Below are 15,920 nucleotides of genomic sequence, written 5' to 3'. Positions count from 1 at the left end.
GAAAACATTTTAGTGATTATATGATATCTTTGATCCCAATACCTAGGACTACCTTCATTTTTAGATAACTGGCATTGTGCATTAGACTGTTTTCCAGTCATTCTTTTACTCTGAAGTTATGGACTTGGATGATTAGAAGCCTGCAAGTGCCATTAGCTGAGATTTGGAGGGCCGTGGGTAGAGCAAGGTTATTGGGGAAGATGACTTCAACTTTGGATGTATTAAATTTAGGTGTCTACTTGACATCCAAGTGGAGATGTTGAGTAGGCAATTGCAATGTGCAGTTTGGAGTTCAGGAAGGGAGTCTATGCTATAGTTAGAAATTTGGGAGTCAGTGTTGGGGCAATATCTAAGGGCTGTGGGGCTGGATGAGATTACCCACGGAGTGAGTACAAATGGGAAAAAAAGCTAGGCTAGGACTCAGGAAGTGAGAGACAAAGAGAGGGTGATCGGAAGCAGCCTTCAAGGATAGGTACATTTGGTAATGGGAGGGTTGGCTGGGGAGTCCGGTAGTCTAATTAAAGTTCTTGGACCTTGACAGTGAAGATGTGAGGAAATATATAAAGCTTTATCCTGGGCAGTGTTTGCAAAGCAAAGCTAAGACCAGAAGGTTTTGGCCAAACTAAATTATTTTGTCCTTTTCTTTTTCTTTTTTTTTTTGGCAGTACGCGCGCCTCTCACTGTTGTGGCCTCTCACGTTACGGAGCCCAGGCTCCGGACGCGCAGGCTCAGCGGCCATGGCTCACGTGCCTAGCCGCTTCGCAGCATGTGGGATCTTCCCGGACCGGGACACGAACCCGTGTCCCCTGCATCGGCAGGCGGACTCTCAACCACTGCGCCACCAGCGAAGCCCCTATTTGGTCCTTTTTATAAGGGTAATGATGCTGCTAGTAAGGGGGAGAAAAAATCAAAATGGAACGGTGGGGGGGGTAAACAGTCCATTCCCAAGGTTGTCTAATTAAGTTTCTTGTATACCCTTCTAGAAATGTTCTAAGCACATATCCTTCTTTCATAAAACAAAAACAAAAACTCGGACTCCCATTGTATAGCTCCATTGTTTCCCACTTACTCTATTTTGTGTATCTTGCCATATCCACAGAGATCAGCCACATCTTTTTTTTGGCTGCATTATGTGGCTTGTGGGATCTTAGTTCCCCGACCAGGGATTGAACCCAGGCCCCCTGCCTTGGGAATGCAGAGTCTTACCCACTGGACTACCAGGGATGTCCCTCTATTTGATTTTAATACTTGGAAAAACCCTGAGTTGGGTAAGATTCTTAGGTAGTAAGTTGATATTTGGGACTCACATTTAAGCAAAGCCTGAATTTCCCTTACCAAGTATGAAAGCCAAATGCCTTTAGGGACTGGACAAGTAAAGGAATGGAGGGCAGAGGGATGGGTAGGATCAACGGGAACCAAGGTCAATTGTCAAATGTATATTTTATCTAAAAGCAGCCTTCCTGCTCCTTCTAAAGCGTTGGCCAAACCATGTGCCCTAGCTTTATAAAGATTTTCTATTTATTTATTTATTTATTGGCTGCACTGGGTCTTCGTTGCTGTGCACGGGCTTTCTTTAGTTATGTCGAGCAGGGGCTACTCTTCATTGCGGTGCATGGGCTTCTCATTGTGGCGGCTTCTCTTCATTGCAGAGCACAGGCTCTAGGCACACGGGCTTCAGTAGTTGTGGCACGGGGGCTCAGCAGTTGTGGCTCGCGGGCTCTAGAGCACAGACTCAGTAGTTGGGGCGTATGGGTTCAGTTGCTCTGCAGCATGTGGGATCTTCCTGGACCAAGGCTCAAACCCGTGTCCCCTGCATTGATTCTTAATCACTGTGCCACCAGGGAAGTCCAATATAAGGATTTTCTTATTTGCAACAATAATTATGTCTCTCATTAGTCATTTCCAAAGCTAAGTCCTCCCCAGTTGCATCAGCTATTCTACATATGATGGCAGTTTCAGACCCATTTCTTCTGGATAAGCTTCACCTGGTCAGTGTGCCAGAAACATATTGATTGCTTCCTTTCTGCCCAGAATTTTAGGTGCTGAGGGTACAATAGGAAAGGATAAGACTTGGTCGGTGAGGAGCAGAGGTTGCAAACTAGTGGCCACAGATGTTGGCCAGAATTGTTTTAAAAATGGTAAAGTTCACCTGATCTTGATTTGGGGCTTTTTCTGGAAAATCAATAGATTTTTCTTGCTGAGAGGCAACCAACTGGAGCGAAGTAGTAGTGAAGCAGCTTTGAGCAGAGTTCTCTAGTTCACTGCAGGCCCCACCACTGCTTGGTTACTTTTGTACCAAACCTTCTAGTTTTCTTCATTAAGGGCAAAGAGTGGGTCTTACAGTCCCACAAAGTCTAGCACAGTGCTTGTGGGGATTTAGGTTTATTGAATGAAGAATCAAAGTCAAGAGTGTGTTTCTGTCCCAGGACACAGTGTTCCTTTGAGGTACCGACAGATGGGCTGGTACCATTTGATTCAGACTTTCCTAAATGACCCTATGTCAGCTGCCTGGGAGGGCAGCTACTCTGTAGACAGATTTGGTGCTCCCTGGTGAGACAACTCTCTTCATGGCACCCTCTGCTCAGGCCATTGAGCCCAGTTCACAACCACCTGCAAGTCCCCTCCTCCAGGGTCATGCAGTGTCCCTGCTGGCTGGCACAGAGGAGCATCCGTTACTGGTGCAGTGAGGGAAGCTGGTAAAGGGACAAGAACAGCCTTGATTTTCTGCTGAGCTTCAAAGGGCCATAAACCAAATCAACTCACCTTATTTGCCTTGCTCTGTCATCTAATTTCCCATCCCGAGGCTCCTGGCCTCACATGTGTGGTCAGTTATGGCTTAGTGCCAGGGTGGGAAGGGCATAGACTGAGTCTTATTTGCCACAAGGTATTGCACAAATTACTTCTGGAGCCTCAGTTACCTTGTAATGTGGGGATAAACCAGTTCCTACCCCGTAGGGTAATTGTGAGGAGTAAATAAAACAACGTGGGAAGGTGCTTTGCACAGAGCCTAGCACTCAGTAAGTGGAAGCTGCTGTTTGAGAGTGAAGAAGTTCACTCCTTTGGCTTCAGGGAGTAGTGCCTGGGGTGAAGCTGAGGAGGGGAGGAGAGAGCCCATCTGTTATCCCTGATGCCAACTTGAAGAACCTGCTGTTCCATGGCGGAGCGACCCCGGAGCCAGGGGCCAGAGCCAGCACAGCAGTCAGTCCCACCAAGGCAGGGCTCCCTTCCCTGACAGCTGCTTATGGGAGGGGATGAGGAGGTCTCTAGACCCTGCCCTTCTCCAGCATGCAGCTTCTCCAGTCCTTCTCTGGTTGAACAAGAGAGGAAGGGGAGGACCAAAGCATCCTACTGTAGCCAACACGTGGGCCACCGGAGGCCCTGCAGGGAAGGCTGTGCAGATGAGATGATGCAGCTGGAGTATGGTCAGACCACCTCTCCCTGGAGCTTGTTCTTCCCTCCCCTTTCTCCCATGGACCCTGTTTGCACCTCTTCTCTTCCTGCACTTCCCCTTCTCAGTCTTGCCCCTTGCTATTCAAAGTGTGGTCTGCGGACCAGCAGCATCAACAGCATCCTGGAGCTCGTTGGGTAGGCAGAATCTTGGGCCTGCCCCAGACTGCTAAACCAGAACCTGCATTCCAACAAGACCTCTGGGGGACCATTACCTGTCAGTGTCTGAGAAGCACTGATCTGGGGTATCCCGTGCCTCAGTCCATTCCCTCCCTTTAGGACTGGACCTCCTCTGGTAGTGCCAATGGCTAGGAGTAGGGGCACCTAGAAGGTTAGTCCCTCCTCCTCCATCCACCATTATTCTCCAGCTAAAACAGTAACCCCCAGTGTCTTGGGGAAGCTTCATAGAAATGGCACAGAAACAATGCAGGAAAGCTTTGTGAAGATCCATTTTTGTGAGCAGTGAGAAATCAAAAGAGAAGTCCCACAGATGGGGAAGGTCTGTGGCAGGAGTGGAAGCATGCTTTGGTGCTCTGAAGGCCAGGGGAAGGGACAAAGTGTACTTTATGACCCAATGAGAGACAGGATGTTTTGTCTCGGTTTCTGGGGGAGGCAGACCTGGTGGCTCAGGAATTTACCCTGAACACTGAAGTGCTGGCTTTCCTCCCTGTCTCCATGGGTCTCTAATGCCTCCAGTATTTCATTCCTCTCACTAACTTGGGAAGAGCCACTAGAAAATGCTCCAGTCTGGGAGATAAAGGTTCTTGGCCAAGATGCTAATCCTTTGAAAGGGTTTTCTCTCGGATTGATGGCCATCGAGTTTGCTCTGAGATCACCACCCACAGGACCACTATCCCCCTACAACTGAAAAGATGGCAGCAGCAGAATCACCAACACAGCCTCGGAGGGTTTGTGGCCTGGCAGAGTTGAGAAGATGACTTGTCGCAGGTGGGAGGAATGACCTTGAGGAGCTGGGGAAAGTCAGATCTCTGTGGACATAGCTCCCGGCTCCTGCTCCTGGACTGTGATCTGAACATTTTAACTTAAGAGGTTACTGACAGGAGACTTGCTGAGAGCTCTAAGTTTCTGCTTCTTGGGGATGTCAGATATTGCCAAGTCTTTTCCCCATTTAATGGAGTCTGAAACCACAGTGAGACCAAAAGAGCCATGGAATGATGCTGGCCCCAGATCAAGGACTCCTGCTCATTCTGAGCATTGACTCAAGGTGGCATTCCATTGTGTTGCTCTCTCAGCTGTTTGCATCCTGCCTCCAGGAAGGAGCCAGGGAGTCTTCTCTCTCCTCCAGTCTCATCTCATATTAATGGAAGTAAAAGAAGTTAACTTCTCAAGTTGCAAAGATTCAGATTTTGCAGTCTAGAAAAGCAAGGTAGGCACAAAGTCTATGAAGTCACATGCAGTGTTGGCAGAGTGGATCCACATTTACCTACCAAGCCTCAGGTCACCAAAACTTGAACCTTGAGAGGACTTTGGGGGCAAAATATCTCTTTATTAAAACATCTCAAACATTAACCAAAAAAGACCACAAGCTTTGAAAACAAGTCTATCTTTTTGTTTGTTTGTTTGTTTTTGGTTGTACCATGCTGCTTGTAGGATCTTAGTTCCCCAACCAGGGATTGAACCTGGGCCACAGCAGTGAAAGTGCCAAGGCCTAACCACTGGACCGCCAGGGTATTCCCAAGTCTATCTTGATACAGTTAGCTCTTCCATGTGTCTTATTGGTCACAGCTTTAACCTTTGTTTTATCTCCAGACTTTGATTTAAATTTGCCTATTAATTCACCTTGAATTCTACTTTTAAGTTTATCCATGAAATATTTGGGGCACCCACTATGAACATTTGCTAGGCCTCAAAAAGGAATGTCCACTTCCTCCAGAAGTTCGCAACATACTTAGAGAGAAAGAGGTCCATACGTGAACTAGCTAAACAAATGCAATAAGTAATATTAATAAATGAGTAATTTAGAAAGTTTTTTCTCTGCTAAGTGGATTGGAGAGGAAAGGAGGCTTAGCAGGCTCTGAAAAGCATCTGGCTGAGACAAGGCTCAAGCTAGACCACAGGCAGGTGGGAGGGAAACTTGGCCTGGTCCCAAACTGGTAATGGGTACTGTGGTCTGGGTGCCCAGGCTGGGCATTGGGAGAGCTGGGGATTAAGGTTGCCAGAGTGACACAGAACTAGGTTGTGACCAGCTAAGGAATGAGGAACTTTGATAGCTTTCTTTTTAAATTTCGTTTTATTTTTCTCAAAATTATCAATGCACATACTTTAAAAAGTCAAATGATTCCACCAGGCTTGTCATGAAAATCAGTAGTACTCTGCAACCCCTCTTCCCTTGCTCCCCAAGAAATAATCACCTTCAATTCTTCCAGCTGAAACTTTTTGTATTGACTTCACTATCTCCACATGAAATATATTACCACTTAACAATATTTCAGTATTAGGCCTAATCAATTGATTTTATCCAGTGGGAGGTGGAGATTTTGCTCTGTTCCCTCATCGTCTCCCATGATACATACTTCCAGGCCCTCCATTTTCTCCATATAATTGTGTCATTTTGGTTGGATCAATATTAAATGTTGATATTACCAAGAATACATAGACCTTATTTGCAGCTAAGCTAGGACAGATACTTATGACTTACTTCTCCTTTCTGACACAACTTTAGTTTTTCCTGGAATTAACAATCTTGCTTTGTTTGCATAATTTTCTATGTATCTATCACTAATTCAAATTGTTACCATTTGTATATATCTCCTAGCATTTCATCTATTTCATCTTGAAGAGCTCTGTCCAGAGCCTGCTGCCCTGTTCTCCACCTGCTCATGCTACTTCACAGGTGAGGATGTGACTGCAGTTCCTTTGGGCGTCCTGTGTGACATATGTGGAGATGTCTGGTAACACTCTGATTCTAGGTTCTTTATTTTGCTATTATTTTTCTTTCTAGAGGCTTATAGGATTGTTTTCACTGTACTGAAATCTCACGATGATGTGTCTTATTGTTGGTCCATTTTTTATCCAGCACCCATTATCCATTACACCAGGTGTTCCAGATACTTTCAGTCTAGGAACTCCTGTCTTTCAGTGTAAAGGAGTTTTCTGAAATCAATTCATCCTATAATTTCATTCACTCAGATGTCTCTGTTTCCTATTTCTGGAATTGTTTCCTTAAAAGTTAGTCTTTATTTTTTCTCTCCTATTTTCCATATTTTTGTCTTTTTTCCATATTTTATCTTTTTGATCTCCTTTATGGAAGATTTCCTCAGCTTTATGTTCCAGCTCTTCTGCTATACTTTTTATTTTTTTGCTATCATGGTTTTGAGGTCTAAGGACTCTTTTACATTCTGGGTGTTATTTTTGTAGGAAGCAATTTTTATTTTGTGGCTGTAACATCTTTTCTTATCTCAATATGTTCTCCTATCAACATAAAGTCTTCACTTATCAGCACAGTAGTCAGAGTGACCCTTTTAAAATATGTCACATCATGTCATTTCTCTTAAAATCCCACAGCAGCTCCACATCTGACTCACAGGAAAAGCCTGCATCCCTGCAATGCGATGGGGCCCAACACGGTCTCCCCCTCACCTCCCTGTCATCGGCTGCTCTACCTCTTGTTCACTCTACTTCAGCCACACCAGCCTTCTCAGTGCTCCTTGACTTCTCTGAGCCTGCTCCCAACTTAGAGCCTTGGCTTTAGCTGTTCCTTCTGCCTAGAATGCAGAAAAAAGTAACAGTGAGTTAGAAAGTGACAATTGCTACGGAAGAAGAGTTGACCAGAAGGGAGATGAGGAATGCTGATGCTAGGGATGGATGTGATGGAAATGTGAGTAGGCTGCAGTATTAAACAGAGAGGCCAGGGAAGATCTTACTGAGAATATGCAATTTGAGCAAAATCTTGAAGGAACCAGCTCCATGTTAAAATCTCTCTGGACACAGCCAAGACTGTGGTAGTATTTCTGGTCACCAGGGTTCAGCCCAGGGTTTTCCTACTACCTGGCCAATTTTCAGGCTTCGAAAATTAATAACTTAATTTATTTAAATGTGGAATTATATTAAATAAAAGAGTAAAGACCTCCTTTATAAACAGTATGCCCTTGTATTCTTCCAAAAAAATTCAAATATAAAACTATATACAGATACTTTTTAAACTCTTTTCATTGTGAAATATAATACATATACAGAAAAGTGGGGTGGGAGAGAGATGCAAGAGGGAGGCCATATGGGGATATATGTATATGTATATCTGATTAACTTTGTTATACAGCAGAAACTTAATACACCACTGTAAAGCAATTATACTCCAATAAAGATGTTAAAAAATAATGATAATTAAATTAAATTTTAAAAAAGAAAAGTGCACAAAACATAAATGTATGGCTTAAATTTTTATCATAAAAGTGAAAACTCGAGGAAGTACCTTCCAGGTCAAGAAGCACGACATGGGCATCCCAGACAGATGGAGCAGCACAGGCAGCATGGTAAGAAGCAACAAAGCAGTCATGGCCTGAGAACTACCAGGCTTCTTTATGGCTGGTAGGTTGTAATAGGAGAGGCCTTGGGAGAGGATTCAGGCAGGTGAGATCTTGGAGAGCTCTCTGTGCCATGGGAGAGAGTCTAGCTTACTGTCCCCTATCCCAGCTGGGGATCCAGCCCTTCTCTTCACTCTCAGGTCATACTAGAGAAAGTATGACTTTTCTTCTGTGTCTGAGACTGGAAGATTAGAACAGGAAACCTCATTTTTTGATCAAGCTCATCAAACTCCTCTGACACTGGACAAAAACAGACTCCTTTGGGTAAAAGATGAGAAGAGGCACTTGGCTCATGAAAAGATTCAGGAACACAAAAGAAAATGCATCAGAAGTGGAGGAGAGAGGCTTCCAGTAACAGGGGAAACTTGTACAAAAGGAAGATTCATAATTGTACTTTCAGGTGAAACTCAGGATTCAGAGGTAGACACTCAGAGAAGAGAATATTAGGTACGATTTTATGTGAGAGTTTATAAATGGAAATGAAATGTATTATTAAAAATATAAATTACTAAACTTGACTCAGGAAGAAATAGAAAATCTGAATAGACCCACTAACTCTAGAGGATAGGAAAAGGGTCCTCAAAGGTTTTAGCTGCCCAAATTTTCAGGTTGGACAATAGTATGGAAAATTTTTGGCAAAATCTTCAAGAAAGGTAATTAAAAAAAAGTTTTCCCCAGGCATATTTTATTATTTTTTCCCTTTTAGTTACAATTTTTGTCATGAAAGTGATTTCTTGTTCATTCTTTTTTTTTTTTTGGCCACCCCATGTGGCATGAGGGATCTTAGTTCCCTGACCAGGGATTGAACCCATGGCCCCTGCAGTGGAAGCGCAGAGTCCTAATCACTGGACCACCAGGGAAGTCCCCCTCATTCTTTTTTAAAAATTTATTGAAATATAGTTGATTTACAAGGTTGTGTTAATTTCTGCTGTACAGCAAAGTGATTCAGTTATACACATATATACATTCTTTTTCATATTCTTTTTCATTATGGTTTATCACAGGATACTGAATATAGTTCCCTGTGCTAATCAGTAGGACCTTATAGTTTACTCATTCTATATATACTAGTTTGCATCGGCAAACCCGAAACTCCCACTCCATCCCTTCCCCCACCCCACTCCCCCTTGGCAACCACAAGTCTGTTCTCTATGTCTATGAGTCTGTTTCTGTTTCATGGACAGGTTCACTTGTGTCATATTTTAGATTCCACATATAAGTGGTATCATATGGTATTTGTCTCTCTGACTTACTTCACTTGATATGATAATCTCTAGGTCCACCCACATTGCTACAAATGGCATTATTTCATTCTTTTTTATGGCTGAGTAGTATTCCATTGTATACATGTACTGCATTTTCTCTGTCCACTCAAGAAAGATAAATTTTACGTTATAGAATCTACAGCATGAGAAAAATTTAGAAGCATCACTATTCATTTTATAACCCTAGTATAACCCCAATATCAAAGCTTGTCCAAATGAATTTTCTTTTTTTTTTGGTGGTACATGGGCCTCTCACTGTTGTGGCCTCTACCGTTGCGGAGCACAGGCTCGGGACTCGCAGGCTCAGCGCCATGGCTCACGGGCCTAGCCGCTCCGCGGCACGTGGGATCTTCCCAGACCAGGGCACGAACCCGTGTCCCCTGCATCGGCAGGCGGACTCTCAACCACTGCGCCACCAGGGAAGCCCCAAATGAATATTTTTAAAAAGTATACATCAATCTCACTTATGAATATTGATTTTTAAATTGTAAATAAATTATAAGACCAAATCCAGCTGTGGATTAAAACAAATAAGCAAAGTCAAATTTATATTAACAAAATCCGAGGGGCAGCTTCAAGATGGCGGAAGAGTAAGACGCGGAGATCACCTTCCTCCCCAGAGATACATCAGAAATACATCTACATGTGGAAAATGCTCCTATAGAACACCCACTGAACGCTGGCAGAAGACCTCAGACCTCCCAAAAGGCAAGAAGTTCCCCACGTACCTGGGTAGGGCAAAAGTAAAATGAAAAAACAGACAAAGAATAGGGACGGGACCTGCACCAGTGGGAGGCAGCTGTGAAGGAGGAAAGGTTTCCATACACTAGGAAGCCCCTTCGTGGGCAGAGACTGCGGGTGGCAGAGGGGGGAGCTGCAGAGCCGCGGAGGAGAGCGCAGCGACACGGGTGCGGAGGGCAAAGCGGTGAGATTCCCGCACAGAGGACCGGTGATGACCAGCACTCACCAGCCCGAGAGGCTTGTCTGCTCACCCGCCAGGGCGGAGGGGGGGCTGGGAGCTGAGGCTTGGGCTTCGGTCGGATCCCAGGGAGAGGACTGGGGTTGGCGGTGTGAACACAGCCTGAAGGGGGCTCGTGCGCCACAGCTAGCCGGGAGGGAGTCCGGGAAAAGGTCTGGAACTGCCGAAGAGGCAAGGGACTTTTTCTTCCCTCTTTGTTTCGTGGTGCGTGAGGAGAGGGGATTAAGAGCGCTGCTTGAAGGAGCTCCAGAGACGGGCGCAAGCCGCAGCTATCAGCGTGGACCCCAGAGACAGGCATGAGACGCTAAGGCTGCTGCTGCCGCCACCAATAAGCCTGTATGCAAGCACAGGTCACTATCCACATCTCCCCTCCCGGGAGCCTGTGCAGCTCGCCACTGCCAGGGTCCAGTGATTCAGGGACAACTTTCCCAGGAGAACGCATGGTGCTCTTCAGGCTGGTGCAACGTCATGCCGGCCTCTGCAGCCGCAGGCTCGCCCTGCCTCCGTACCCCTCCCTCCCCGTGGCTTGAGTGAGCCAGAGCCCCCAGATCAGCTGCTCCTTTAAACCCGTCCTATCTGAGTGAAGAACAGAGGCCCTCAGGCGACCTACACGCAGAGGCGGGTCCAAATCTAAAGCAGAACCCTGGAAGCTGTGCGAATAAAGAAGAGAAAGGGAAATTTCTCCCAGCAGCCTCAGGAGCAGCGGATTAAATCTCCACAATCAACTTGATGTACCCTGCATCTTCGGAATACCTGAATAGACGACAAATCATCCCAAATCGAGGAGGTGAACTTTGGGAGCAAAGATATATATATATTTTTCCCTTTTTCTCTTTTTGTGAGTGTGTATGTGTATGCTTCTGTGTGTGATTTTGTCTGTATAGCTTTGCTTTTACCATTTATCCTAGGGTTCTATCTGTCCGTTATTTTTTATTACTTAAAAATTTTTTTCTTAATAATCTTTTAATTTTTATTTTAATAACTATTTTACTTTACTTTATATTATTTTATTTTACCTTCTTCTTTCTGTTTTTTCCTCCCTTTTATTCTGAGCCATGTGGAGGACAGGCTCTTGGTGCTCTAGCCAGGCGTCAGGGCTGTGCCACTGAAGTGGGAGAGCCAAGTTCAGGACACTGGTCCACAAGACACCTCCCAACTCCATGTCATAACAAACGGTGAAAATCGCCCAGAGATCTCCATCTCAATGCCCAGACCCAGCTCCACTCAATGACCAGCAAGCTACAGTGCAGGACACCGTATGCCAAACAACTAGCAAGACAGGAACATAACCCCATCCATTAGCACAGAGGCTGCCTAAAGTAATAATAAGGCCACAGACACCCCAAAACACACAACCAGACATGAACCTGCCCAACAGAAGGACAAGATTCAGGCTTATCCACCAGAATACAGGCAGTAGTTCCCTCCACCAGCAAGCCTACACAACCCACTGAACCAACCTTAGACACTGGGGACAGACACCAAAAACAATGGGAACTGCAACCCTGCAGCCTGCGAAAAGGATACCCCAAACAGTGAGTTAAGCAAAATGAAAGACAGAAAAACACACAACAGATGAAGGAGCAAGGTAAAAACTCACCAGACCTAATAAATGAAGAGGAAATAGTCAGTCTACCTGAAAAAGAATTCAGAATAATGATAGTAAAGATGATCCAAAATCTTGGAAATAAAATAGAGAAAATACAGGAAAAGTTGAACAATGACCTAGAAGAACTAAAGAGCAAACAAACAATGATGAACAACAAAACAAATGAAATTAAAAATTCTATAGAAGGGATCAATAGCAGAATAACTGAGGCAGAAGAACGGATAAGTGACCTGGAAGATAAAATAGTGGAAATAACTACTGCAGAACAGAATAAAGAAAACGAATGAAAAGAACTGAGGAGAGTCTCAGAGACCTCTGGGACAACATTAAACACACCAGCATTCGAATTATAGGGGTCCCAGAAGAAGAAGAGAAAAAGAAAGGGACTGAGAAAATATTTGAAGAGATTATAGTTGAAAACTTCCCTAATATGGGAAAGGAAATAGTTAATCAAGTCCAGGAAGCACAAACAGTCCCATACAGGGTAAATCCAAAGAGAAACACACCAAGACACATACTAATCAAACTATCAAATATTAAATACAAAGAAAACATATTAAAAGCAGCAAGGGAAAAACAACAAATAACACACAAGGGAATCCCCATAAGGTTAACAGCTGATCTTTCAGCAGAAACTCTGCAAGCCAAAAGGGACTGGCAGGACATATTTAAAGTGATGAAGGAGAAAAAACTACAACGAAGATTACCCAGCAAGGATCTCATTCAGATTTAATGGAGAAATTAAAATCTTTACAGACAAGCAAAAGCTGAGAGAGTTCAGCACCACCAAACCAGCTTTACAACAAATGCTAAAGGATCTTCTCTAGGTAAGAAACACAAGATAAGGAAAAGACCTACAATAACAAACCCAAAACAATTAAGAAAATGGGAATAGGAACATACATATGAATAATTACCTTAAATGTAAAGGGATTAAATACTCCCACCAAAAGACACAGACTCACTGAATGGATACAAAAACAAGACCTGTATATATGCTGTCTTCAAGAGACCCAGTTCAGACCTAGGGACACATACAGACTGAAAGTGAGGGGATGGAAAAAATATTCCATGTAAATGGAAACCAAAAGAAAGCTGGAGTAGCAATTCTCATATCAGACAAAATAGACTTTAAAGTAAAGACTATTAGAAGAGACAAAGAAGGGCACTATATAATGATGAAGGGATTGATCCAAGAAGAAGATATAACAATTGTAAATATTTATGCACCCAACATAGGGGCACCTCAATACATAAGGCAAATACTAACAGCCATAAAAGGGGAAATCGACAGTAACACATTCATAGTAGGGGACTTTAACACCCCACTTTCACCAATGGACAGATCATACAAAATGAAAATGAATAAGGAAACAAAAGCTTTAAATGATACATTCAACAAGATGGAGTTAATTGATATTTATAGGACATTCCATCCAAAAACAACAGAATACACATTCTTCTCAAATACTCATGGAACATTCTCCAGGATAGATCATATCTTGGGTCACAAATGAAGCCTTGGTAAATTTAAGAAAATTTAAGTTGTATCAAGTATCTTTTCCAACCACAACGCTATGAGACTAGATATCAATTACAGGAAAAGATCTGTAAAACATACAAACACATGTAGGCTAAACAATACACTACTTAATAACGAAGTGATCAGTGAAGAAATCAAAGCAGAAATCAACAAATACCTAGAAACAAATGACAATGGAGACAAAACGACCCAAAACCTATGGAATGCAGCAAAAGCAGTTCTAAGAGGAAAGTTTATAGCAACACAATACTACCTTAAGAAACAGGAAACATCTCGAATAAACAACCTAAACTTGCACCTAAAGCAATTAGAGAAAGAAGAACAAAAAAACCCCAAAGCAAACAGAATCCAACAGCACATTAAAATGATCATACACCATGATCAGGTGGGGTTTATTACATGAATGCAAGGGGTCTTCAATATATGCAAATCAATCAATGTGATACACCATATAAACAAATTGAAGGAGAACAACCATATGATCATCTGAATAGATGCAGAGAAAGGTTTTGACAAAATTCAACACCCATTTATGATAAAAACCCTCCAGAAAGTAGGCATAGAGGGAACTTTCCCAACATAATAAAGGCCATATACGACAAACCCACAGTCAACATTGTTCTCAATGATGAAAAACTGAAACCATTTACACTAAGATCAGGAACAAGACAAGGTTGCCCACTCTCATCACTTTTTTCAACATAGTTTTGGAAGTTTTAGCCACAGCAATCAGAGAAGAAAAAGAAATAAAAAGAATCCAAATTGCAAAAGAAGAAATAAACCTGTCACTGTTTGCAGATGACATGATACTATACATAGAGAATCCTAAAGATGCTACCAGAAAACTACTAGAGCTAATCAATGAATTTGGTATAGTAGCAGGATACAAAATTAATGCAGAGAAATCTCTTGCATTCCTATACACTAGTGATGAAAAATCTGAAAGTGAAATTAAAAAACACTCCCATTTACCACTGCAACAAGAAGAATAAAATATCTAGGAATAAACCTACCTAAGGAGTCAAAAGGCCTGTATGCAGAAAATTATAAAACACTGATGAAAAAATTAAAGATGATACAAATAGATGGAGAGATATACCATGTTCTTAGATTGGAAGAATCAACACTGTGAAAATGACTCTAGTACCCAAAGGAATCTACAGATTTAATGCAATCCCTATCAAACTACCACTGGCATTTTTCACAGAAGTAGAACAAAATAATTTCACAATTTATATAGAAACACAAAAGACCCCGAATAGCAAAAGCAATCTTGAGAAAGAAAAATGGAGCTGGAGGAATCAGGCTCCCTGACTTCAGACTGTACTACAAAGCTACAGTAATCAAGTCAGTATGGTACTGGCACATAAACAGAAGATAGCTCAATGGAACAGGATAGAAAGCCCAGAGATAAACCCACGCACATATGGTCACCTTACCTTTGATAAAGGAGGCAAGAATATACAGTGGAGAAAAGACAGCCTCTTTAGTAACTGGTTCTGGGAAAACTGGACAGGTACATGTAAAAGTATGAAATTAGAACACTCCCTAACACCATACACAAAAATAAACTCAAAATGGAATATAGACCTAAATGTAAGGCCAGACACTATCAAACTCTTAGAGGAAAACATAGGCAGAACACTCTATGACATAAATCACAGCAAGATCCTTTTTGACCCACCTCCTAGAGAAATGGAAATAAAAACAAAAATAAACAAATGGGACCTAATGAAACTTCAAAGCTTTTGCACAGCAAAGGAAACCATAAACATGCTGAAAAGACAACCCTCAGAATGGGAGAAAATATTTGCAAATGAAGCAACTGACAAAGGATTAATCTCCAAAATTTATAAGCAGCTCATGCAGCTTAATAACAAAAAAAAAACCCAATCCAAAAATGGGCAGAAGACCTAAATAGACATTTCTCCAAAGAAGATATACAGATTTCCAACAAACACATGAACAAATGCTCAGCATCATTAATCATTAGAGAAATGCAAATCAAAACTACAATGAGATATCATCTCACACCGGTCAGAATGGCCATCATCAAAAAATCTAGAAACAATAACTACTGGAGAGGGTGTGGTGAAAAGGGAACACTCTTGCACTGTTGGTGGGAATGTAAATTGATACAGCCACTATGGAGAACAGTATGGAGTTTCCTTAAGAAACTACAAATAGAACTACCATATGACCCAGCAATCCGTCTACTGGGCATATACCCTGAGAAAACCATAATTCAAAAAGAGTTATGTTCCAAAATGTTCATTGCAGCTCTATTTACAATAGCCAGGAGATGGAAACAACCTAAATGTCCATCGACAGATGAATGCATAAAGAAGATGTGGCACATATATACAATGGAATATTACTCAGCCATAAAAAGAAACAAAATTGAGTTTTTTGTAGTGAGGTGGATGGACCTAGAATCTGTCATACAGAGTGAATTAAGTCAGAAAGAGAAAAACAAATACCGTATGCTAACACATATATATGGAATCTAAGAAAAAAAATAAAGTTCATGAAG

General features: G+C 42.4%; 1 protein-coding gene across 1 annotated transcript in view; it reads left to right on the top strand.

The window, feature by feature from the left end:
• SLC23A2 (solute carrier family 23 member 2) overlaps positions 1-15,920 on the top strand; it is a 339,540-nt gene that overhangs the window by 94,879 nt on the left and 228,741 nt on the right. The window lies entirely within an intron of this gene.

This window comes from Orcinus orca, chromosome 16, assembly GCF_937001465.1.
Source record: "Orcinus orca chromosome 16, mOrcOrc1.1, whole genome shotgun sequence".
NCBI classification, from domain to species: Eukaryota; Metazoa; Chordata; class Mammalia; order Artiodactyla; family Delphinidae; genus Orcinus; species Orcinus orca.
The sequence above is the reverse complement of the archived record's forward strand: the minus strand, read 5'-3'. Positions and strand labels throughout refer to the sequence as shown.